General features: G+C 45.2%; 1 pseudogene across 1 annotated transcript in view; it reads right to left on the bottom strand.

The window, feature by feature from the left end:
* Window positions 1-493: 493 nt before the first annotated feature.
* LOC311247893 (short transient receptor potential channel 7-like) overlaps window positions 494-27,389 on the bottom strand; it is a 36,645-nt pseudogene continuing 9,749 nt past the window's right edge. The window contains exons 7-8 of the transcript in view: window positions 9,611-9,844; window positions 494-761 (exon numbers count right to left, since the gene is read on the bottom strand). The product of the transcript in view is annotated as a short transient receptor potential channel 7-like (transcript). The remainder of the gene's footprint in view (window positions 762-9,610; window positions 9,845-27,389) is intronic.

Genomic DNA, 27,389 nt, shown 5'->3' with positions numbered 1-27,389 from the left:
TTCTGCCTCATTACACAGCAAGGAGAGAGAAGCCTTAATCAACTGGAAAGACAGACAGCCAACAGCCAGACATACAGACAGAGAGACAGATATACAGACGGACGGACGGACGGACATACAGACAGCATGTTACAGAACTGGTTAAGACTGGTTTCCTACTGTGGCACAGATCAGCATGTTACAGAACCGGGTTAAGACTGGTACCTATGTAACGGTTGTGACAACGTCACCTCAAACTTCGATGCCCCCGAGGGAGTTTTCGAACCCGGGTCTCCCCACGCCGCGGGCAACAACAACAACACAGACCGCTGTACCAAGAAGTGAACTCACTGCTTTGTATCGTGTCTATGTGTCTTTTGAGGATGAGAGTGAGTTTAACCCATAAAGCACCGGCCACTTCACATCCATTACACCTATGCTGTTTCTAGTGTGCCGAGTACACGTGTCCACAGCCAATCACACGCACAGATATACCCCCGCCCCCTCCCTGGACTCACGTGGTGAAGGCCGGGTTGTACTTGGCTCCCAGGTAGTAGGAGTACAGGTTGAACATGCCAATCATGAAGGCCACGAACACCATGATGAAGATCACCATGAACTTGAAGATGTCCTTCACCGTGCGGCCCAGGCTGATCTGCAGCGGGCCGAAGCTCTCGTTGGCCGGCAGGATGTAGGCGATGCGGGAGAAGCTCAGGACCACGGCGATGGCGTACAGGCCCTCCGAGATGATCTGAGGTCCGACGGACGCCATTTGATCCTGGCTATTGGGTTGGTGGAGAGGGTGGGAGTGGGGGGGGGGGGGGGGGGGGGGGGGTTGGAGAAGTTATTTAGTTAATCAATCAATCAATCAGTCAAGTCAAGTTAAGTCAAGTAATTTATTTATAAAGCACAGTCAGTCAGTCAGTCAGTCAGTCAGTCAGTCAGTCAGTCAGTCAGTCAGTCAGTCAGTCAGGGTGTGTAGGGTTGGGTACCAGCCGAATGACATCGGTACTACCGTGTACCATTTCACGTTGGATCAATCTGAACCACATTTCGGTACCTTACCTGTTTAGTATAAGAGTGTAATATACTAGACAAGAGGGAGCCTTTTCCCACGCACTGTATATACTGTATTACCCGTCTCTTGGGTCTTTGTAAAGACCAGACGAGGTCAGAGGAGTTTGATAATATTTACTGAGGATGGCGAGATAATGTTGGTATTTAAACATTTCAAATGGAAATTAATTTAATGTAGCCGCACTGCTAGACATGACAGTATGTCTGTCTGTCTGTCTGTCTGTCTGTCTGTCTGTCTATCTGTCTGTCTGTCTGTCTGTCTGTCTGTCTGTCTGTCTGTCTGTCTGTCTGTCTGTCTGTCTGTCTGTCTGTCTGTCTGTCTGTCTATCTGTCTGTCTGAAGCACTGTCTGTCTGTCTGTCTGTCTGTCTGTCTGTCTGTCTGTCTGTCTGTCTGTCTGTCTGTCTGTCTGTCTGTCTGTCTGTCTGTCTGTCTGTCTGTCTGTCTGTCCATCTGTCTGTCTGTCTGTAGAGAGAGATGGATGGCGAGAGGGAGAGTAGGAGAGGAGAACCAGACGGCAGAAGGGGTTATTGGCGAGACAGAGAGGATTTGGGAAGAGATTGCACAAGGAGAAGGAAGGACAGAGGGAGGGAGGGATGGAAGGAGGGAGGGATGGAGGGAGGGATGGAGGGAGGGATGGAGAGAGGGACAGGCTGGTGAATTAGAAGGAGATGAAGGCAACAGAGGAATGAGGGAAAGTCAGCCAGAGACAAAATAGGTCGATAGGAGAGTGACAGACAAAAGGAAGAAACAAATGAGAGAAAGAGAATCAAAGAACTCTCTCTCTCTCTCTCTCCTCTCTCTCTCTCTCTCTCTCTCTCTCTCTCTCTCTCTCTCTCTCTCTCTCTCTCTCTCTCTTGCTGTCTCTCTCTCTCTCTCTCTCTCTCTCTCTCTCTCTCTCTCTCTTCTCTCTCTCTCTCTCTCTCTCTATAAATACAACTATGTCCCCTACTGAGCTATGTACCAACATTAGAGGTTAGTGTAAAGATAATGTAGCACTACAATATGAAACAGTCACTGAGCTCTGTACCATCATTATACTGTAGATTAGTGTAAAGACAGCACTACAATGTGAAACAGTCACTGAGATATGTATATAACATCATTATAGATCAGTGTATAGATACTGTAATACTACAATGTGAAACAGTCACTGAGATATGTATATAACATCATTATAGATCAGTGTATATATACTGTAATACTACAATGTGAAACAGTCACTGAGATATGTATATAACATCATTATAGATCAGTGTATAGATACTGTAATACTACAATGTGAAACAGTCACTGAGATATGTAACATCATTATAGATCAGTGTATATATACTGTAATACTACAATGTGAAACAGTCACTGCGATATGTAACATCATTATAGATCAGTGTATAGATACTGTAATACTACAATGTGAAACAGTCACTGAGATATGTATATAACATCATTATAGATCAGTGTATAGATACTGTAGCACTACAATGTGAAACAGTCAGTGAGATATGTATATAACATCATTATAGATCAGTGTATATATACTGTAATACTACAATGTGAAACAGTCACTGAGATATGTATGTAACATCATTATAGATCAGTGTATAGATACTGTAATACTACAATATGAAACAGTCACAGAGATATGTATATAACATCATTATAGATCAGTGTATATATACTGTAATACTACAATGTGAAACAGTCACTGCGATATGTAACATCATTATAGATCAGTGTATAGATACTGTAGCACTACAATGTGAAACAGTCATTGAGATATGTATATAACATCATTATAGATCAGTGTATAGATACTGTAATACTACAATGTGAAACAGTCACTGAGATATGTAACATCATTATAGATCAGTGTATAGATACTGTAATACTACAATGTGAAACAGTCACTGAGATATGTAACATCATTATAGATCAGTGTATAGATACTGTAATACTACAATGTGAAACAGTCACTGAGATATGTAACATCATTATAGATCAGTGTATAGATACTGTAATACTACAATGTGAAACAGTCACTGAGATATGTATATAGCATCATTATAGATCAGTGTATAGATACTGTAATACTACTATGTGAAACAGTCACTATGTATATAACATCATTATAGATCAGTGTATAGATACTGTAATACTACAATGTGAAACAGACACTGCGATATGTAACATCATTATAGATCAGTGTATAGATACTGTAATACTACAATGTGAAACAGTCACTGCAATAACTCTAGAGTTTAAGGGAGACTGGGTGGCTGGAGAAACTCTTCACCAACAGAAGACGAGATAATTTGAGAGAAGAGGAGATAAGTTGAGAAAAGAGGAGAGGAGCTGAGAGAAGAGGAGAGGAGAGCAGAGGAGAGGGGAGGAAAGTTGAGAGAAGAGGAGAGGAGAAGAGTTGAGGAGAGGAGAGGAGTTGAGAGGAGAGTAGAGGAGAGGAGTTGAGAGAAGAGGAGAGGAGAGGAGAGCAGAGAAGAGGAGAGGAGGAGGAGAGGAGAGGAGTTGAGAGGAGAGAAGAGGAGTTGAGAGTTGAGTGGAGAGGAGAGGAGTTGAGAGTTGAGAGAAGAGGAGAGGAGAGTTGAGAGAAGAGGAGAGGAGAGGAGAAGAGAGGAGCTGAGAGTTTAGAGAAGATGAGAGGAGAGGAGATGAGAGGAGAGGAGTTGAGAGGAGAGGAGAGGAGTTGAGAGGAGAGAGAAGAGGAGAGAAGAGGAGAGGAGAGTTGAGAAAAGAGGATTGGAGAGAGGAGAGGAGGAGAGGAGAGTTGAGAGAAGAGGAGAGGAGAGGAGAGGAGAGGAGAGGAGAGGAGCTGAGAGTTGAGAGAAGAGGAGAGGAGCTGAGAGAAGAGGAGAGGAGTTGGGAGTTGAGAGAAGAGGAGAGGAGCTGAGTGTTGAGAGAAGAGGAGAGAAGAGGAGAGGAGGAGGAGAGGAGGGGAGCTGAGAGTTGAGAGAAGAGGAGAGGAGAGGAGAGGAGAGGAGAGGAGAGGAGAGGAGATGAGAGGAGATGATAGGAGGAGAGGAGAGGAGAGGAGAGGAGAGCAGTTGAGAGAAGAGGAGATGAGAGTTGAGAGGAGAGGAGCGCAGAGGAGAGGAGATGAGAGGAGAGGAGACAAGAGGAGAGGAGATAAGAGGAGCTGAGAGTTGAGAGAAGAGGAGAGGAGAGGAGAGGAGAGGAGGAGGAGAGGAGTTGAGAGTTGAGAGAAGAGGAGAGGAGAGTTGAGAGAAAAGGAGAGGAGAGCAGAGGAGAGGAGAGGAGGAGGGGAGGAGAGGAGTTGAGAGGAGAGAAGAGAAGAGGAGTTGAGAGGAGAGGAGAGGAGTTGAGAGTTGAGAGAAGAGGAGAGGATAGTTGAGAGAAGAGGAGAGGAGATGAGAGGAGAGGAGTTGAGAGGAGAGGAGTTGAGAGGTGAGAGAAGAGGAGAGGAGATGAGAGGAGAGGAGAGGAGTTGAGAGGAGAGAGAAGAGGAGAGGAGAGTTGAGAAAAGAGGATTGGAGAGGAGAGGAGAGGAGCTGAGAGTTGAGAGAAGAGGAGAAGAGAGAAGAGGAGAGGAGAGGAGAGAAGAGGAGCCTGAGAGTTGAGAGAAGAGGAGAGGAGCTGAGAGAAGAGGAGGGGAGTTGGGAGTTGAGAGAAGAGGAAGAGGAGAAGAGCTGAGTGTTGAGAGAAGAGGAGAGGAGGAGAGGAGAGAAGAGGATATGATAGGATAGGAGAGGAGAGGAGAGGAGAGGAGAGGAGAGGAGATGATAGGAGGAGAGGAGAGAGGAGAGCAGTTGAGAGAAGAGGAGAGGAGAGTTGAGAGGAGAGGAGAGGAGAGAAGAGGAGAGGAGATGAGAGGAGAGGAGACAATAGGAAGAGGAGAGGAGATAAGATGAGCTGAGAGTTGAGAGAAGAGGAGAGGAGGAGGAGAGGAGAGGAGAGGAGTTGAGATTTGAGAGAAGAGGAGAGGAGAGTTGAGAGAAGAGGAGAGGAGAGGAGAGAGAAGAGGAGAGGATAGGAGAGGAGGAGGAGAGGAGAGGAGCTGAGAGTTGAGAGAAGATGAGAGGATAGGAGAGGAGGAGGAGAGGAGAGGAGCTGAGAGTTGAGAGAAGAGGAGAGGAGAGGAGCTGAGAGTTGAGAGAAGAGGAGAGGAGGGGAGGAGGAGAGGATAGGAGAGAAGAGGAGAGGAGAGGAGAGAAGATGAGAGGAGGAGAGGAGAGGAGAGAAGAGGAGCTGAGAGTTGAGAGAAGAGGAGAGGAGCCTGAGAGAAGAGGAGAGGAGTTGGGAGTTGAGAGAAGAGGAGAGGAGAAGAGCTGAGTGTTGAGAGAAGAGGAGAGAAGAGGAGAGAAGGAGGAGATGAGGGGAGCTGAGAGTTGAGAGAAGAGGAGAGGAGAGGAGCTGAGTGTTGAGAGAAGAGGAGAGGAGGAGAGGAGGAGGAGAGGATAGGGAGAGAAGAGGAGAGGAGAGGAGAGGAGAGGAGAGGAGAGGAGAGGAGAGGAGATGAGAGGATATGATAGGAGGAGAGGAGAGGAGAGCAGTTGAGAGAAGAGGAGAGGAGAGAAGAGGAGAGGAGATGAGAGGAGAGGAGACAAGAGGAGAGGAGAGGAGATAAGAGGAGCTGAGAGTTGAGAGAAGAGGAGAGGAGGAGGAGAGGAGAGGAGTTGAGAGTTGAGAGAAGAGGAGAGGAGAGTTGAGAGAAGAGGAGAGGAGAGAAGAGGAGCTGAGAGTTGAGAGAAGAGGAGAGGAGAGGAGCTGAGAGTTGAGAGAAGAGGAGAGGAGAGGAGGAGGAGAGGAGAGGAGAGGAGGAGGAGAGGATAGGAGAGGAAGAGGAGAGGAGAGGAGATGAGAGGAGGAGGAGAGGAGAGGAGTTGAGAGAAGTTGAGAGTTGAGAGAAGAGGAAAGGAGAGGAGAGGAGAGAAGAGGAGCTGAGAGTTGAGAGAAGAGGAGAGTAGATGAGAGGAGTTGGGAGTTGAGAGAAGATGAGAGGATAGGAGAGGAGGAGGAGAGGAGAGGAGCTGAGAGTTGAGAGAAGAGGAGAGGAGAGGAGCTGAGAGTTGAGAGAAGAGGAGAGAAGAGGAGGAGGAGAGGATAGGAGAGAAGAGGAGAGGAGAGGAGAGGAGATGAGAGGAGGAGGAGAGGAGAGGAGTTGAGAGAAGAGGAGAGTTGAGAGAAGAGGAGAAAAGAGGAGAGGAGAGTTGAGAGGAGAGGAGAGGAGAGAAGAGGAGAGGAGAGAGAAGAGGATAGAAGAGGAGAGGAGAGTTGAGAGAGGAGGAGAGAAGAGGAGAGGAGAGGAGAGAGAAGAGGAGAGAAGAGAAGAGGAGTTGAGTTGAGAGGAGTTGAGAGGAGTTGAGAGGAGAGGAGTTGAGAGGAGAGGAGTTGAGAGAAGAGGAGAGGAGAGGAGAGAAGATGAGAAGGAGAGAAGATGAGAGGAGTTGAGATGAGTTGAGTTGAGAGGAGTTGAGAGAAGAGGAGAGGACGTTGATGTGTTGAGAAGAGCGGAGAGGAGAGGAAGAGGAGAGGCAGAGAGAGGAGGGGGAGTTGAGAGAAGAGGAGAGGAAGAGGATAGGAGAGGCCGGGGAGAGGAGAGAAGTCGAGTAGAGAGGAGAGGAGAGGAGAGGAGTTGAGTTGAAAGAAGAGGAGAGGAGAGGAGTGGAGAGAAGAGGAGAGCAGTTGAGTTGAGAAGAGGAGTTGAGAAGAGAGGAGAGGAGTTGAGTCGAGAGGAGAGGAGAGGAGAGGAGAGGAGAGGAGAGGAGAGCAGAGGAGAGGAGATAAAAGAAAGGATATTGGAAATGAAAAAGCACACACACACCAAGGCTATAAAACGCGACAGAAGATCATCAGTGTATGTGCACAGCAGACAATAAGGATAGTATGTAAACATTGGCATTTATCCTCGGTACATAGAGGCTGTTCAAAGACCTGCATGGTGTCAATTAAATGTAAACAGCTCACTCAGGGGGGCGACAGCAGAGAGCCTGCAGCTGTAGCCATCGGCTGCACCTACTGACCCCCGTTGTCATGACGACATCTCACCACCAGATGACGGCAGTGATAAAGGTTCACCAGGAAGGGTGGTGTGAAGGTACATTACAGTAGCTTGCAGCAGCAGCAGCGTTTAACGTAGAGTCATTAGGGGACTTGTTCTGGTAATAATGTAAATGCTGTATGCGTCCTCTCTCCCTGTGTTACACAGGCTTGTTTTTTTTTAAATAACCTCAGATGGGCGTGCAGGGGAGGACAAGTGAGCCAGTTGGTCCTGTGCTGAGGCCGTTTGTCTTCATTGACTTGAATGTATTCTCAAGGTTTTCTTTGACATCACATTGAAGGAGACGGAGCGAGGGATAGAGGTGTGGACACGCCGGCCTCGATCGAGGCTCGGGTCGCGTGGAACGAGTCTCGAGTCTCGAGTCAGCATGTTGTGTCAAGTCTCGAGTCAAGTCCCAAGTTTCAATGTAGAGTCAGTCACAATGTACAGCCCCAAGTCAATTCAAGTCAGGTTTTCAGCGGCAAGTAACAGAAACTGTGTATATTGATAGTATGTAATTTATGTGGACACAAAAACATGAATTCCAGTGTGTGTGTGTGTATGTGTATGTGTATGTGTGTGTATGTATATGTATATGTATATGTGTGTACATATGTGTATGTGTATGTATCAGTGCATGTGAGCGGATCGGAGCGCGAGCGGCGCGGGGCGCGGAGCGGCCGGTTTTGACGTGAGCGAGGAGTGGGTTTTAAAATGAGTCGGCGCGACGTCCGGAGCGAGAGTTCTCCTCCGCTCCAATCCACTCCAGGCCGCTCACAGTGGTTTAACACTGATGTAATATATACATGCAGTACAATGCCAAAGCAACAGATGGCGATGTACAAACATGAAGGCCATTTTCAACCAATGAGAAGGGTGAACCTGTGATAGGCTGTTCGTTCAGGCTTTGTCACTGTAGAGACGCCCACACTCACTCTAGTTAGAAAAAGTATATCGACGCCATTGTTGTTGACGTTAGCTTACATGCTAACGTTAATGGCAGCGACCATAGCATTGTGGCTCGGCTAGCCTATCATCGCTTAATAGAGATAGTGAATGGATAAACAACGTTATTTAACATTGCAGAATGGCTACAATTACAATGCGGCTCAATACAAACAATTGTTAAGGGGCCCAGGGGGTGTAGACTGTTGTAGTTTGAGCTCATTTACACCATGCTCCAAAAAAAGAAGAAAAAAAACTGCCGAGCGATCTGGCGCGGGGAGCGGGGAGCGCTCGATTCAAGGTGAGCGGGGAGCGAGCGGAGAGCGACTTGGGGGCGGGGTCAACATGAGTGATTAGCGGAGCGGACCAAGCTTTAAAGAGCGAAGAGCGGATTTCTCGGCCGCGCCGATCCGCTCACGTGGTCTGGTATGTATATGTGTGTGTGTGTGTATGTATGTATATGTGTGTATGTATGTGCGTGTGTACTGTATGTGCGTGTGTATGTATGTGTATGTATGTACAGTATATTTGTGTATGTGTGTGTATGTATATATGTGTGTGTGTGTGCATGTTTATTTGTATATGTGTATATGTGTGTATGTATGTGTATGTATATGTGTATATGTGTATATGTGTATATGTGTATATATGTATGTGTATGTGTATATATGTGTGTATATGTTTATGTGTATATATGTATGTGTATATGTGTGTATATGTGTATGTGTATATATGTATGTATATGTGTGTATGTGTATGTATATGTGTATGTATATGTGTATATGTATGTATATGTGTGTGTATATGTGTATGTGTATATATGTATGTATTATGTGTATGTATATGTGTGTATGTGTATATGTGTGTATGTGTATATGTGTGTATAAGTGTATGTGTATATATGTATGTGTATATGTGTGTATGTGTATATATGTGTGTATATATGTATATGTATGTGTGTATATGTATGTATATGTGTGTATATATATATGTGTGTATATGTGTATATGTATGTATATGTGTGTGTATATGTGTATGTGTATATGTGTGTATATAATGTGTGTATATGTGTGTACTGTATGCTCCAGTAGGCCCCTCCCCCTCCTCTCCGTCTCACCGTAGGTGAAGTAGGCCCCTCCCCCTCCTCTCCGTCTCACCGTAGGTGAAGTAGGCCCCTCCCCCTCCTCTCCGTCTCACCGTAGGTGAAGTAGGCCCCTCCCCCTCCTCTCCGTCTCACCGTAGGTGAAGTAGGCCCCTCCCCCTCATCTGCGTCTCACCGTAGGTGAAGTAGGCCCCTCCCCCTCCTCTCCGTCTCACCGTAGGTGAAGTAGGCCCCTCCCCCTCCTCTCCGTCTCACCGAAGGTGAAGTAGGCCCCTCCCCCTCCTCTGCGTCTCACCGTAGGTGAAGTAGGCCCCTCCCCCTCCTCTCAGTCTCACCGTAGGTGAAGTAGGCCCCTCCCCCTCCTCTGCGTCTCACCGTAGGTGAAGTAGGCCCCTCCCCCTCCTCTGCGTCTCACCGTAGGTGAAGTAGGCCCCTCCCCCTCCTCTGCGTCTCACCGTAGGTGAAGTAGGCCCCTCCCCCTCCTCTGCGTCTCACCGTAGGTGAAGTAGGCCACCTCCTCCGGCAGCGCGGCGGTGCTGATGTCCTCGTCGGGGACGTGTAGGTCCACGTACAGCTGGGCCTTGGACGCCTTCAGGAAGGCCATGAAGCGCGCCGTGAAGGACGCCACGAAGATGGACAGCATGCCGAAGTCCAGGACGTTCCACAGGTGCATGACGTACTCCCTGGGGCCGTCCGTCCAGATCTCTTTGCACTCCGACCAGATCATACCTGACGACGGGGCACAGACACTTGTTATTTACGAGCGGGTAAAGGAGCGGGCGGCGCCCCCTGCTCAACAGTGTGACGCACGACTCGGTCAGAACTGAGGCAGCCCCACCCCGGCCACTCCCAGTAGTTAAGGACTTAGATGAAGCTTGTGTGTGTGAATGTGTGTATAGGGGGGTGGGTTACTGGGAGGGCTCAGTTTGTTTATTGTATTTTCATTTATCATTTATTTAATTAGTGTATCTGTATTACAAGTACCTTTACATTTATTTAAAGTCATTTTTGTTTATTACATTTTTTATTTTTTTTTAGCATTTTCGTAATCCATCAGAGATGTAAGCCTTGGGCCTCTACACAGAATACTTCAAGCCTGTTTGTATTGTTTTATATTTTTGTAATTTTTATTATTATAATTATTTTTTTGTATTCATATTTCAATGTCAATCTTTCAATTTCAATGTCTTTTTGTCATTTGTGTAAAAAGGGGAAAAAAACAATAAAAATATCTTAAAAAAAAAAATTACGGAGGCAGGGCCGGGAACAGCCTCAGCTAGCTAGCGTTAGCGCTGCTCCTAGCGGCCTGTTGATGTAGCATCAGCTAGCTAGCGTTAGCACTGCTCCTAGCGGCCTGTTGATGTAGCATCAGCTAGCTAGCGTTAGCGCTGCTCCTAGCGGCCTGTTGATGTAGCATCAGCTAGCTAGCGTTAGCACTGCTCCTAGCGGCCTGTTGATGTAGCATCAGCTAGCTAGCGTTAGCACTGCTCCTAGCGGCCTGTTGATGTAGCATCAGCTAGCTAGCGTTAGCGCTGCTCCTAGCGGCCTGTTGATGTAGCATCAGCTAGCTAGCGTTAGCGCTGCTCCTAGCGCCCTGTTGATGTAGCATCAGCTAGCTAGCGTTAGCGCTGCTCCTAGCGCCCTGTTGATGTAGCCTCAGCTAGCTAGCGTTAGCGCTGCTCATAGCGACCTGTTGATGTAGCATCAGCTAGCTAGCGTTAGCGCTGCTCATAGCGACCTGTTGATGTAGCCTCAGCTAGCTAGCGTTAGCGCTGCTCCTAGCGGCCTGTTGATGTAGCCTCAGCTAGCTAGCGTTAGCACTGGTCCTAGCGGCCTGTTGATGTAGCCTCAGCTAGCTGTGCACTGTGTGGCTGCCCAGTGCCCCACTGTTCCTGAATAGTTAGCATGGGCCAAATGTAGAGGATGCATTTCTCCAAGGGGATTAATAAAAGTATACTAAATAAGTATGTAGTGAGGTTACATGGCTGGCTGCTCATTAAGAGTGCGTGTGGGTGAGTGAGTGTTAATAGGATATGCAGATGAAACTCCTCATCATTCAAGCATAGCAAGACCAGCAGGAGCCTTTCTTAAGTAGTGTAACATCTTATTTCTGATGGGACATACTGTATAATCTTCTTTAGTGCATGCAGAATAATATTTTCTGAATTCGATTTAATATGTCTGTTTATGCAACTTCTTTCGTTGACCTCTCCTGTCTTTGACGATGAGTAGCTATTTGGTCGATTCATTTCATTTTCGCTGAGCACGGTAGGGGACGCCGAATTAATTTAACATTTAATGTGACGTCCTCTCTGAATTCATCACCACATCACCACACCTGGCTCTCATCGTCTGTCTCCGTCTCTCTGTGTCTCTTTCAGCCTCTGTCTGGTGAGGAGAGACTGAGACCAACCTGACAATGAATAACAACGTCTGTCCTCCCAAAATGCTTGCTGAATTGTTGCTACCATCAAATATTCAGTCAGATAATAATAATAATAATAATAATAATAATAATAATAATAATAATAATAATAATAATAATAATAATAATAATAATAATAATAATAATAATAATATAACCTAATTGTCTACTCTTTCTTTAGAATGGTTTATTTGGTTAATACAGCTAAAACATAGATTGCTGTCGCTAAGATAAGATAAAACAAGACAAGACAAGACAAGACAAGACAAGACAAGACAAGACAAGACAAGACAAGACAAGACAAGACAAGACAAGACAAGACAAGACAAGACAAGACAAGACAAGACAAGACAAGACAAGACAAGACAAGACAAGACAAGACAAGACAAGACAAGACAAGACAATACAATACAATATAAGGTAAGATACTCCTTTATTGATCCCTGGGGGAAATGTTAGTGTCATAGAAGCATGGGGAAGGGGAGGTACAGGTATGGGCAGGGTAATAGTAGAAGACATAAATATAGGCAATACAATTAGATCTGAATATAAAAAAGATTTACATATGAGAAGAATAGATATAAATAAACGTTATAAACAATATAATTAACTCTGAATATAAGAATATGAGAAAGTTACAGTGTAATCAACAGTGAAGATGAGCAGTGGCGTCATTTCAGTAAAAGCCAAGGTATGGTGAGGAGGGAGGGTGAGGGGGGGGTGAAGGGGGTGTTTCCCCCCCTAGGTGGATTTTTTTTGTCAAATCAGTTGTGCAATAGTCACTTTTGGTGAGTTGTTTCTATACAATTCACTTGTATGACATTTAGGTACCGTATGACACAGGACTACACAATCATTTTTAATATAGAAATGTGTCAACTACAATATTTTGCATACAAATTATGCAGAATGTAATATCATAACTGTCTTATTATTTTTCTTGCAATTGAGCCAATTTTCCTTAGGTACGGTTTTGAGGTGTGTGTTCAACAGAATATAGTATCAAAAACACATTCACAAAAAGTATGGGTTACTGAATGCTGAACTGCACTGTTATAATCACTAAGCCATTGTAAGACCTTACCTGTGTCCCTGTATCACTTGTCTCTGCTGCCCTCTGATTAAAAAACGTCTGTATGTCCATTTTCCCTTTTTTTTTGGCATATTTCAGTTAGTCACAGTAAAAGTCACCTAGTAAAAGTGAGATAATTGACAATATCAAAACATGCTAGGGCTGTACCGAATAGTTCGAAGCCTCGTTCATAATGTTGACATTCAAATTCTAAATCAACATAAAAAATTGTAATAATAAAAAATAAAAAATAAAAAAATCTACTTTTTTATTTTATTTTTTCATTTTTAATTTGCCAAGGTATGGCGAGTGCCATACCTTGCCATACCAAAATGACGCCCCTGAAGATGAGAGTCTGTATGCCCTATCGGTTATACTATACGTTACAATAAAGATGTAACGTATGGTGTGAGTGGTTTTCATTCACGTAAAAAAAAAAACCCATGTCAAGGCCTTACGGCTCAAACAGTGGAATGGGTTCACTGTTTGCTGAAACAGTGCTGGAACGCCAACATATCCCTCTAATCCAACACAGCTGTCGCCCGTATCTCTCGCCTGGATGCGTTGCCGCCTGCATAGCTAACTACACTAATCTTCTTCCCAACTCCCTCCTCTCACTGTGTCTGTCTCTGTCTCCGAGTCCGCAGGGAAGATGGAGAGCCAGGTTGATAGCGGGAGACCACCACACGTCCCCTCTGATAGATGTAAGTAAGTAAGTCAAGTTTATTTATATAGCACTTCAGAGATAACTCACAAAGTGCTTTACATACAGCAGAAATTAAATATAAAAATAAAAAGCAAGAACCATTCAAGTGATAAGAGACAGAACAAAAACACAATGCATCACAAAAAATAAAAAAAATACATATTTTATACCTGGAGGAGAAGCTCAAACATTACCCAAAGGCCTGTTTAAACAGTAATGTTTTTAGCTGCAGCCCTTAGGCCACGAGGAAGGGCCTTCCAGAGTCTAGGCGCTACAGATTGAAAGGCTCTGCCACCTTTGGTGATCAAGCTGGTGCGCGGAATGACCAACAGATCCTGGTCAGCTGACCTCAGGGTCCTGCTGGGCACATTATGGTTCCAGCAGGTCGGTTAAATATTCTGGTGCCTGGCCGTGCAGAGCTCTAAAAGCGAGCACCAGGACCTTGAAGAAATGTATTCTAAAATGTATAGGAAGCAAGGAGGAGGCTAGAACTGGAGTGATGTGAAGGCCTCTTGGTCTCATCGCCCCCCCCCCCCCCCCCCCCCCCAGCTACTTAATGGTACTTAAAAGAGACCTCCATCGCAGGCTTGATGACTTTTCGATTAGTATTCCAATAGGTCCCAGTGACTATCAAATAGTAATTTAGAGTTTTGCCCAATTCCTATTCAGAACCACGGACAGCGTGTGTTTGTAGGCCCGGGGTCTGTGTGTGTGTGCCCAAGATAGGTGGAGCTTAAATGAATTCCATCTTGTGAATTTTATGAATGGCAATGTGGCTCGTGTCGTATCCTCACAGCTCTCATTTACTCCGCCGGCATTGGGAATATCCACCCTTTGAGCCGGCAGTTTTTCTGTGACGGGCCTCTGATTACTCAGAAGAAGAAGAAGTCTTCATTTGTCATGCAGATTAACACACACATGCGAGACTTCTATAGAAGTACAGTTGAGAGTGTCCTTTACCAGCTCAATCACGGTCTGGTATGGAAACTGCACTGCTAAGGAGAGGAAGGCACTCCAGCGAGTGATTAAAACTGCTCAGTACATCTCTGGAGCAGCCTTCCGCTCACTACAGGACATTTAGGGCCCTTTCTCACTTACGTTTGGGGATCGAATCACTGCTCCCGGGAACGGGGGGAGTGTTCTCACTCACCCCTTTTGGGATGCGAAACGGCGCTGATTCGTTTTACCGGGCCGTGCGGGTGCGGGGGGCGTGACACACACAGCGTTGTTACTGTCATGCTTGCTTGAATTTTGGGCAGATAACACCACACACAGCAACAACTGGAGAATACCCACAAAAACGATATTTATGGGCAATTTGAAAGTTCAGACCTCAACCAAAAACAAGTGGATGAAAACATGAAGCCACGTTACAAACGCACAGCACTTCCCTGGCTCGCATTAGGCCTGGCAATTTTTGTTTGCCATGCTATTTTCTATACATTAGTTTCTTGTTTGAATGTATATACTCCCTTTTCCTGACTCCTTCTGTATCACAAACAGTACTGTATTTGCAAATCTGGTATGTCATAAATGTATAGATGTAGCAGTACTGACTATCTGTATGTCATGTATGTCATATATGTCCTGATGAATTGAAAATGGGGGACCCTGATGTAAACAAGACGAAAGTCTTTCTCTGGTCTGCATCCCCTTAACAATTGTGTGTATTGAGCTGTACTGTATTGTACCCATTCTGCAATCTGTTAATAAAGTTTTCAATCAATCAATCAATCAATGCATTTATTTCTATTAGACCAGTGGTGCCCAACCAGTCGGCCGTGGTCGACCAGTAGATCAATGACATGTAATATAATTGCCACGAACGATGGGATAATGTTAGCTGCTGGACAGGCTAAGCTAACTAGCATTAGCTTAGCGTTAACGTTAACCCTGCAAAACGCTCAAAAGCGGACTCTACAACAGAGTTCCATTCGTGAGAAAAGAGGCAGAACACACAGTGAATGTATCCGTTTTGTTTATTGCACGTTCTTTGCTGAAAAGAAAAAGTGCTACAGGCTATACTAGACTAGGCTAAGCTAACTAGCGTTAACCGTTAGCTTAGCGTTAGCCCTGGGAAACGCGCAAAAGCGAACTCTACAACACCATCCATTCGTGATAAAATGGGGTGGGTTATATTGACAAGGCTTGACAACAGAGGTTCAAATATAACTTCATATTTATTGCTTATTTATTCATTTTATATCAGCATCCAATCTCCAGCGCCATGTTAACACTTCCTGTGTTTACATTTTCGAACGTGACATCATCACCTACGGCAAGCGTAAACGCTCAAAAGGCAAACCGGAACGAAACAAGACTGCAGTGTGTACGCAAACTAGAGGGGGGAGAGGGGGGGGGGAGTTCGCATCAGATCTCGGAACGGGCCAGAACGGAACGAAATAGAAACGAATAGGGTGAGTGAGAAAGGGCCCTAAGCGTTATGTTGTGTGCTCTCCTGGTGGCCCTGGTAGAGGCCACCAGGAGAGCACACAACATAACTAAGGACAGCACACACCCCCAACACAGACCCTTCAACCTCCTGCCATCAGGAGACAGAACTACGTGACTGACTAAGAGTTTTCTACCCACAGGCCATCAGGCTCATACATGCCAGCTCCTCCACCTAGCCCCCCCCCCCCCCCCCCCACACCTTCTTGGCAGACACTCTGACCTGATTACTGCTGTGAACACACTGTCACCCTTCCCCCGAACTATGAATCACTAAAGACACTTTTTAACTGCTGCTGTGACCCACTGTCACCTCCAATTATATTTAAATACTGATCGGAACGTGCAATGTTACTCACTGTGCGTTGTATATATGTATTTACTCTTTTTACCTTATTTTCGAGCACTTGCATGTATTTAAATATGTTTAAGTTAAGTATTGTGTGATTTTGTGTGAAGGGCGGACTAGCAAAGTAAGATTTTCATTGTATGGCAAACTGTCTGTTTAACTGTGCACACGACAATAAACAATCTTGAATCTTGAATCTTGAATTGAATCTTGAGATGGGCGACACACAGGAACACACACACACACACCACTACACCACCGTGCCGAGGGTATGACTGAAAGCCTTGTGTTATGGTGACGCCTAGCGGCACGGTGGTGTAGTGGTTAACACTGTCGCCTCACAGCAAGAAGGTCGCCTCACAGCAAGAAGGTCCAGGGTTCGATTCCCGCTTGGGGACCAGGTTTCCATGATGCCAGGTACCCAGGTGGGGGATCTCCCAGGCCTTTCTGTGTGGAGTTTGCATGTTCTCCCCGTGCTCGCAAGGGTTTCCCCCCCGATAAGATAAAACCCAATGGAAAAACATGCACAACAACAGATCGCTAACGCTGTGGTGTCCTTGACGAAGACGGACAGGAGCACTTGGATTGGTCCCCTGGCGCGGCTCACGTTGACGCCTGTCTGCTCCCGGCTGCCCTTGGGGGGGAAGGACGACGGGATGGGTTAATCGCAGAGACAAATCGCATCTGCGATCCTAAAGAGACAATGCATGCGTGTGTGTTCCGGTGTGTGTGCTAAACTAACCGCTGTGTGTACCACTAAAACATTGAGTGTCGTTGCATGCCGAATAAAGACCTCTGCAACAGGTCCTGCATTATTATTATTATTATGCCGAATAAAGACCTCTGCAACAGGTCCTGCATTATTATTATTATTATTATTATTATTATTATTATTATTATTATTATTATTATTATTATTATTATTATTATTATTATTATTATTATTATTATTATTATTATTATTATTATTATTATTATTATTATTATTATTATTATTATTATTATTATTATTATTATTATTATTATTATTATTATTATTATTATTATTATTATTATTTTACAACGGCAATCGTTTTGTTGCAAATGAGGCGTATAGGTTTAACATAACATGATGAATGTGTATACTGTATATCAGTCCATTCTTCATTAAAGCTGCACTTATGCGTTATGCTCTTTGAGTGACAATTTTGCTCGTCTGACAAACAAAGGCTTTTCTTTCTGCAAGCGTTGCATGATAGCGTCAAAACCACTGATGATGGACAACATGACGGCTCCCCAAAAGTGAAGCCAAAAATATCTATCGCCCCCTGGTGACTGGCTGCAGCATAGGTGTTAGGAGTCTGTTCCGGTGTTGTATATGGGCCGTCACGCACGCTCGCTGACTGACACACATGTCAGTTCTCATGTCAGTTCACATATCAGTCCGTGGTCAGTTCTCATGTCAGTCTGCATATCAGTCCGTGGTTGAAGTTCGCACATTAATGAACTGACAAGGAATTCACTGGAGGAATAATGAACAAAGAAAATAATAAGGTGTTTATTTTCACGACAACAGATCAATATTTCAACCCGTACCGATCTTCAGGGATGATGTAGTACCCCCGTACAAACGGACAAACCGGGCAGGGGATCAATACAAATTGACAAATGGTAATATTGACGAGGATGTGGATGAATAATCCTTGCTATAATGTATTGAGCAGTCATGAAAAGACCCAATAATATACACAGACAGACAGACAGACAGACAGACAGACAGACAGACAGACAGACAGACAGACAGACAGACAGACAGACAGACAGAAACACACACACACACACACACACACACACACACACACACACACACACACACACACACACACACACACACACACACACACACACACACACACACACACACACACACACACACACAGAGGGAGAGAAAATTGCTTATTGAAAGACATCAGTAATCAGTATCATCTCATCTCATCTCATATCAAACAATTACAATGGCCCTTCAGAACTCACTAGTGGAATTACAATGAGCCTTCAGAACTCACTAGTGTAATTACAATAAGCCTTCAGAACTCACTAGTGGAATTACAATGAGCCTTCAGAACTCACTAGTGGAATTACAATGAGCCTTCAGAACTCACTAGTGGAATTACAATAAGCCTTCAGAACTCACTAGTGGAATTACAATAAGCCTTCAGAACTCACTAGTGGAATTACAATAAGCCTTCAGAACTCACTAGTGGAATTACAATGAGCCTTCAGAACTCACTAGTGGAATTACAATGAGCCTTCAGAACTCACTAGTGGAATTACAATGAGCCTTCAGAACTCACTAGTGAAATTACAATAAGCCTTCAGAACTCACTAGTGGAATTACAACCTTCAGAACTCACTAGTGGAATTACAATGAGCCTTCAGAACTCACTAGTGGAATTACAATAAGCCTTCAGAACTCACTAGTGGAATTACAACCTTCAGAACTCACTAGTGGAATTACAATAAGCCTTCAGAACTCACGCACGCACGCACACACGCACGCACGCACGCACGCACGCACGCACGCACGCACGCACGCACGCACGCACGCACGCACGCACGCACGCACGCACGCACGCACACACACACACACACACACACACACACACACACACACACACACACACACACACACACACACACGCACACACACACACACAAAATAATAACAATGATGCATAGTGCAGAGTGGATGGGGCTGCTATGTGATTGCTAAGGGTTATTTGTATGGTTTTGTTTATCTCCCTCTATCATTCTCCATCTCGCTCTCTCCTCTCTCGTCTCTCTCTCCCTCTCTCTCTGTCTCCCTCTCTCTCTGACTCCCTCTCTCTATTTCTCTCTCTTGTCTCTTTCTCCTCTCTATCTCTCTCCATCTATTCTATTCTCACATGCATGTATTTTATTTATTGTTATTATTATTGTAATTATTATAATAATAATAATAATAATAATAATTATTATTATTATTATTATTATTATTATTATTATTATTATTATTATTATTATTATTATTATTATTATTATTATTATTATTATTATTATTATTATTATTATTATTATTATTATTATTATTATTATTATTATTATTATTATTATTATTATTATTATTATTATTATTATTATTATTATTATTATTTTCATCTTGTATAGACCACTACTTGACTTGACTAATTCACTTCTGGGTTGATCACCTGGATCCAGAAACACATGTAGTTTGTCCATCCTGGTTATCCTGAGTGCATAGGTGTAGTATTCGGGGGGGGGGGGGGGGGGGGTTGCAGGGGACCCCCTCAATATTGAGAAGAGGTACATTTACATTTCCAAAGCCCTCTTCTCCACCATCACCAAACTTCTCCAGCCCCCTGACAACCCCCTCCAGACCACCTCCTCTGATCTCTGCAACAGATTCACAGAATTCTTCCAAACCAAGATCGATGCCATCTACCAGCAGCTCCAGTCTACTCCTGTGTCCCCCACACCTCCGGTTGTTAAACATGACCCCCTGCCCCATCCCACCTACTCCTTTTCATCCTTCTCCCTGGTGGACACCGACTCCATTATGAAGCTGGTGTCTGGCTCTAAGGCCATGGTTAGACTAGGTGTTTTTGTGTTAGTTTTGAATACGTTTTGAATACGTTTGCTGTCCCTGTTAGATAGAAATGCCGTTTTGGCAGGAAACGTTTTGGCCCTACTGAAAACGCTAAATTGTGTTTCCGTTTTGGAAAAACGTCAAAAACTCGCCGACAACGGGCGGCCACGTGGCGTAGTGGGCAAGGCGCTCGCCACGAATGCAGAGACGCTGGGATCGCCTGTTCGATCCCAGCGCTCCACATTGCTTTCAGTTTAGCTGGTCGTCCACAGTAATACACATTGGCCGTATTACGGGGAGGGAAACTGAAGGGTGGGGATCGGGCGTTGTGGGCGACTCCTACAGGTTGGTTGGTGCGCCTGCGCAGTAGAATCAGGAAGTGTCGGGGGCAGCGTGAGCCTCCCACGCGTTACTCCTTGCCACTGAGAGATCGAGCTGCGCAGGTGAAAAGATGCGACTGCTGTTACCTCAAGTACCGGAGGGGACTTGTGCTATGTATGACTTAGGCTATGTTTAGACGGAGAGAGTCTGAACAGAAACCGCAAAAGTCGTCTTGCGGTTTCACTTTTAATTTTGCGTTTAGACGAGCGTTTTGGGGTGGAATTCTCCGTGCAGACGAGGCTGTAACGACGGAGCCCCGCTGTCACACGATTGGCGCATATGTCACATGACGTGCTGTGAAGACCCGCCCTACTCTGCCTCTGATTCGCAGACTGTGGATGGGGAATGTGATTGGACCAAAGCAGAGTCACTCACAGACAGATGGGTCCAGTCACGCCGCGGGACAGATTCTTGTGTATTTAACCCTTTCACTGCCACACGACAGCCGGTTGTGTGATAGTAAAGGGTTAACCTTCTGTCGTGTGGCAGTGAAAGGGTTAAAAGTACTGCCAATGTAGCCTTCAGGTGATCGCCATGGATAGAATCAGACATGCTTTGTTTATGCTTCTAGGCTACTGGCGGCGCTGGCGCATGCCTGTGATGTAAGCAGTACGCGCGACCAGAGCCGTGACAACCATAGACAACCCTTTCGTCATCGTTTTATGCGGTTTGACAGTTTAGATGAGAGCGCGAAGGTTTACCGTTTCTAGGAATTCCACCCTGGAAGGTAGTCTCACTTTTTTGCGGTTTCACCCCGTAAAAACTCTGTTTCCGTATAAACGAAAGGCACATCCGAAAAAATATTTTTGCGGATTCGCCTGCTAGCGTTTCCGTCTAAACAGGGCCTTAGTCCACATTGCAGCCGGCTTGTGGGAGGCAAGAAACAGCGTTTGTGACAGGGGAGGGTTGAATTGGATGATACGAAATTGGGATGGGAGAAAATATATAGAAAATGGGAGAAAAAGTGGATAAAAAAAAAAAAACTCACCGACAACGTGCCGTGTAATCTGCACAGAGCCGTTGTTGCTCAACGCCCATGCGCAGTAGATACCCACATCTGCGTGCCCTCACCAACGTCCGGTGACAACAGAGCTATAGCTGCAGCTACCATGTGTTGTCAAGTTATTGTTATAAGGACCCCAGTCCAAGCTACAACAGTCTGCATTCCCTTAACAATTGTTTGTATTGAGCCGTATTGTATTGTACCCATTCTGCGATATGTTAAATAAAGTTTACATCCATTCATTTTGCTAGCATTAACGATTGCATGAGCAGCTGGCTAACGTTAGCTACCTACCGTAGCTACCAGACCCTGTTAGCTCAGAGCTCATCTTTCAACATAACAAGCATTAAACAAAATGGCCCAGTCATCTATTCACCTTTGTTTAATACACAAGGCGTTGTCTCTAATGTTATCTAGCTACTGATAGCTCCCGATATCATCAGTTTGTTGCTGGCTGACTAACGTTAGCTTCTAGCCACAATGCTATACTGTTATAATGGCATATTCCTATCGCGTTAGCATGTAAGCTAACAAAATCAGCGCTGATGAGATTAAACTCCGCTCTTGGTGGTCAATTGTGTTGATGATAGTTTTGTTTCATCAACAAATGAGGCAGAACACACAGTGAATGTATCCGTTTTGTTTATTGCACTTTTATTACACTTTGCTGAAAAATAAGTGCTTCCAAGAAGGTTCTGGATCGCTTACAGTACGTCCAAAACTCTGCTGCGAGGGTCCTCACGCGCACCAAACCCTGGCAGCACATCACCCCCACCCTGCAAAAACTCAACTGGCTCCCCATCAACTACCGAATCTCCTACAAGATCCTCCTCCTCACCAACAAATCCCTGCACGGGTTGGCCCCTTCCTACCTGACCAACCTACTCCACCCCTACACTCCAGCATGAGGCCTCCGCTCCTCCAACTCCGACCTCCTCACCATCCCCCGCACCAGATGTTCCACACGGGGAGACCGAGCTTTCGCTGTAGCTGCCCCCAGGCTGTGGAACTCCCTCTCCCCCTCCATCCGAGGCTCTGACACCATCAACCTCTTCAAAACACACCTAAAAACCCACCTGTTCACACTTGCCTTCACGCAACACCCGCCCTGCTCCCAAGTAGCCCACCCCTGACTCTTTTCTTTTAACACTTTGGCGACCGATGGGACCCATCTAATATAGTAGTTGAGGACCAGGGTTTGTCAACAGACCGGTGTCTTTTTGTACAACTATATCTATACTTTATAGTATTGCTATCTGTCCATTCTCATTGTCAATTGAGTTCATAAACCGTCCCTTCAAAATGGCTTAAAGAAAAAAAAAATGCATCGATAGGTTGTCATTTTATAGCGTCGTGAATATAAGCAATATAGCAGATTTTGTCTCATATATTTTCTGGGAGGCTAGATAAATGGCTAATCGCTGCTAACGTTATATTCAACGGCATTTCCGTTTTATATATGCTAAAGAAATAACTCAAACTGCATATGATCCGGGCTGTCTCAAAGCATGTATGCATGAAAGGGGGGGGCGGGGGACGTCGTTTAGTATTATTGATTACCAATAACAGTGTCCATGTAACTAGCCACATTCACTGATCGGCTGCTTGCGTGTCACAGCAAGCTCCGATCCGGCTGTAATTTAGGTGAAAAAGGTCTTACCGTGAGCCCGTGGGATACCCCCCAGCATTTCCTCGTTATCGATCGGCATCTGGTAGATCGATATGTCCATTGGCTGATGATAAATCCCATTATTCCATGGTGGAATCTGCGATTCGAAACGTGATCCACAGTACATTGTGCTGGTTCAGGATTTTTTTACATTCGCCCACAGGGCATACTGCAGTGGAGCGATTGCGCCCCTAAGAGGATCTGGCCGGTATTGCATGTTCTCGATTTCACAGACGAGGGTAGATCTGCAGAGCCGGTCGGGGACCTTGAGCCGGTTATTAAAATGGAATAACAGCAATAACAAATGCCACGGCTATATACGTGCCTCTGGTCCACAACGCATGGCACCGAAACCCGTATAAACTTGTGGCTGGTCCTTAACACTTTGAGTGCCGGGACCCGTCTTTAGACGTCTTTCCTGGCCATGCTAAAGTTGCCGGGGGACGCTGTACAGCGTCCTTATATCAATATTTCAAAAATCTGCGATCGGATTCATATCTCCCCTCCGCTGGCCTGAGATCCACCAGCAGGACCCACTGAGCTCTCTGGCGGTTCAGGAGCGCCATCTGGTGGCCGATCGGCGCAATCGCCAAACAGGATGTTGAATAGAGTTTGTCCTAGACGACCGTAGTACTTCCGGCGCTCGCTATAGGTCCCGCGACTCTGGCTCGTCACACTACACAGTGATCGATTGCCAATAACTCGATAAACAACATGATTTGGACGTATATACCATTATACAAGCTGGAGATGGACCGGGTAAATTTACATCCCATAATGATAAGATTTCAACTCGACGATGATCGCCCAACGGCGCGCGGAGACTGGGGTGAGTTTCAGCGTGTAACGTTACCCTCTTCGATACTAACTGCTATTATCAACATTTGACCCACATTAGATGATTGGTATAACGCTGCCCACGGAATTATAAACGCCCCCTAGCCCATCCGGTCAACATCAGATGACGTGTAGTAACTTCTAGAAGTACGTCTAGTTGGAATTTTTTATATCGCGCTGATTGCCATAAAACTGTATTGCATCATCAATATAATGCATTTGGGGCTATAGATCACGTTCTGGAGAAAGCTGCAGAAAGAGATGAAAACATACTTATACATTAGACCATACTTTACTATGAATATGTGAATGAAAAAGTTTAACGTTGCTACACAATGAACAATACATATAGGACTTTGAATGGGCCCTAATAATGGCAATGTAGCAATAGAATTTAAAAAGTTATAGCCATGCAAAGAAGGGGTACTTCTCCATAGACAAATAGAGCCGGCAACCTATGGTATATCATTAATTTAACCCAAGGCAACCAAAGTGTTAAAGTGTTAAGCCACAGATCCCGTTGTTTTGTTTTGTTGTTTGTTTGTTTTTGTTTTGTTTTCTGTTTTTTGTTTGTTAATTTCAACCACTTCATCCAATTGGACAGCACCTTGCTTCCTTTTTTATATATTTTTTACCCTTTCCTTGCACAGTGTCCTTGAGTCTGAGAAAGGCGCTTCTCTCTTAACACATTCGGGACGGGCCACGGATAAATCCGTGTTTCGAATCCATGCTTAAAGGACCAACCACGGACATGTCTGTGGCAAGGTTGTTTTGGCTTTTATTCCATTTTAATAACCTACTCAAGGTCACCGAGCGGCACTGCAGAAGTACCCTACTCTTTGAATTCTGAAAAGTGCATTACCGGCCAGATCCTCTTAGGGGTGCTGTCTCGATAATGCAGTGTGCCCTGTGGCAGAACGGTGCATTATTTTTTTTTACTTTCAATGTAGTTTCCAGTAGCTGGATTCTGGATGTGCAGCATAGTAGCTTGGAATACCTTTTGGGATGCGGATTTCACTATGCAGTAAAGGAATATATCATCAGCCAATGGACATATCGATCTACCAGATGGCGATCGATAACTGGGAAATGCTCTGGGGGATCCAACCGGCCCAGAAGGTCAGAGTATATGAAGCCTCTGGGGCGCTGATTAGAACACACATCAGGTGCGTGATGGTAATTGATACTTGACTTAGAAGTGTGCGTTCGGCAACGGACGAATCATCACAGAATCCTCACAGTACCTTAAAGGAACGGAGCGTGTGGCGGGGAACGGACCAATCATCACAGTACTTTAAGAAGCCTGTGGTGGGGAAAGAACCAATCCTCACAGAATCTCCTACAAGATCCTCCTCCTCACCAACAAATCCCTGCACGGGTTGGCCCCTTCCTACCTGACCAACCTACTCCACCCCTACACTCCAGCACGAGGCCTCCGCTCCTCCAACTCCGACCTCCTCACCATCCCCCGCACCAGGTGTTCCACACGGGGAGACCGAGCTTTCGCTGTAGCTGCCCCCAGGCTGTGGAACTCCCTCTCCCCCTCCATCCGAGGCTCTGACACAATCAACCTCTTCAAAACACACCTAAAAACCCACCTGTTCACACTTGCCTTAACGCAACACCCGCCCTGCTCCCAAGTAGCCCACCCCTGACTCTTTTCTTTTAACACTTTGGCGACCGATGGGACCCATCTAATATAATGGTTGAGGACCAGGGTTTGTCAACATACCGGTGTCTTTTTGTACAACTATATCTATACTTTATAGTATTGCTATCTGTCCATTCTCATTGTCAATTGAGTTCATAAACCGTCCCTTCAAAATGGCTTAAAGAAAAAAAAAATTATCGATAAGTTGTCATTTTATAGCGTCGTGAATATAAGCAATATAGCAGATTTTGTCTCATATATTTTCTGGGAGGCTAGATAAATGGCTAATCGGTGCTAACGTTATATTCAACGGCATTTCCGTTTTATATATGCTAAAGAAATAACTCAAACTGCATATGATCCGGGCTGTCTCAAAGCATGTATGCATGAAAGGGGGGGGGCGGGGGACGTCGTTTAGTATTATTGATTACCAATAACAGTGTCCGTGTAACTAGCCACATTCACTGATCGGCTGCTTGCGTGTCACAGCAAGCTCCGATCCGGCTGTAATTTAGGTGAAAAAGGTCTTACCGTGAGCCCGTGGGATACCCCCCAGCATTTCCCCGTTATCGTTCGGCATCTGGTAGATCGATATGTCCATTGGCTGATGATAAATCCCATTATTCCATGGTGGAATCTGCGATTCGAAACGTGATCCACAGTACATTGTGCTGGTTCAGGATCCGGCTACAATGATACTCCATTGGAACGGAAGACATTTTTTTTTTTACATTCGCCCACAGGGCATACTGCAGTGGAGCGATGGCGCCCCTAAGAGGATCTGGCCGGTATTGCATGTTCTCGATTTCACAGACGAGGGTAGATCTGCAGAGCCGGTCGGGGACCTTGAGCCGGTTATTAAAATGGAATAACAGCAATAACAAATGCCACGGCTATATACGTGCCTCTGGTCCACAACGCATGGCACCGAAACCCGTATAAACTCGTGGCTGGTCCTTAAAGTGTTAAGCCACAGATCCCGTTGTTTTGTTTTGTTGTTTGTTTGTTTTTGTTTTGTTTTCTGTTTTTTGTTTGTTAATTTCAACCACTTCATCCAATTGGACAGCACCTTGCTTCCTTTTTTATATATTTTTTACCCTTTCCTTGCACAGTGTCCTTGAGTCTGAGAAAGGCGCTTCTCTCTTAACACATTCGGGACGGGCCACGAATAAATCCGTGTTTCGAATCCATGCTTAAAGGACCAACCACGGACATGTCTGTGGCAAGGTTGTTTTGGCTTTTATTCCATTTTAATAACCTACTCAAGGTCACCGAGCGGCACTGCAGAAGTACCCTACTCTTTGAATTCTGAAAAGTGCATTACCGGCCAGATCCTCTTAGGGGCGCTGTCTCGATAATGCAGTGTGCCCTGTGGCAGAACGGTGCATTATTTTTTTTTACTTTCAATGTAGTTTCCAGTAGCTGGATTCTGGATGTGCAGCATAGTAGCTTGGAATACCTTTTGGGATGCGGATTTCACTATGCAGTAAAGGAATATATCATCAGCCAATGGACATATCGATCTACCAGATGGCGATCGATAACTGAAAAATGCTCTGGGGGATCCAACCGGCCCACGGTAAGATCTTTTTCACGCAAATTACACGCTGATCAGGCATTGTTTTGATAGCCATCCACCCGGTCAACGAATGTGGCTACTGAGGCTAACACGGTTATTGGTAATCAATAATCAGAAACAACGTCCCCCGCCCCCCCCCCCCCCCCCCCCCCCCCTTCATGCATTCATGGTGGACCATCAATACTGATCATATGCAGTTTGAGTTTTAACTGTAGCTTCTGTATATCCGAAATGCCATTGGATTTAACGTTAGTAGCTTAGCGGCCTGTATCTCGCCTTCCAGGAAATATCCCAGCCGAAATCCCTTATAACGCTTATATTCAAGACGCTATAAAATGAGAACGTATTGCTGATTTTTTTTGTTCTTTAAGCCATTTTGAAGGGACGGTTTATGGTCTCAATTGACAATGAGAATGGACAGATAGCAATACTATAAAGTATAGATTTACAAACAGCCCCACGGACTGTGCAAGTCTATTATGAAATGCTGGCCGTTTAGCGTGAGATTAGACGCATCCAAGTGGCC

The sequence above is a fragment of the Notolepis coatsorum genome (assembly GCF_963971535.1).
Source record: "Notolepis coatsorum genome assembly, contig: SCAFFOLD_947, whole genome shotgun sequence".
Taxonomy (NCBI): domain Eukaryota; kingdom Metazoa; phylum Chordata; class Actinopteri; order Aulopiformes; family Paralepididae; genus Notolepis; species Notolepis coatsorum.
This window is presented reverse-complemented; position numbering and strand designations above follow the sequence as displayed.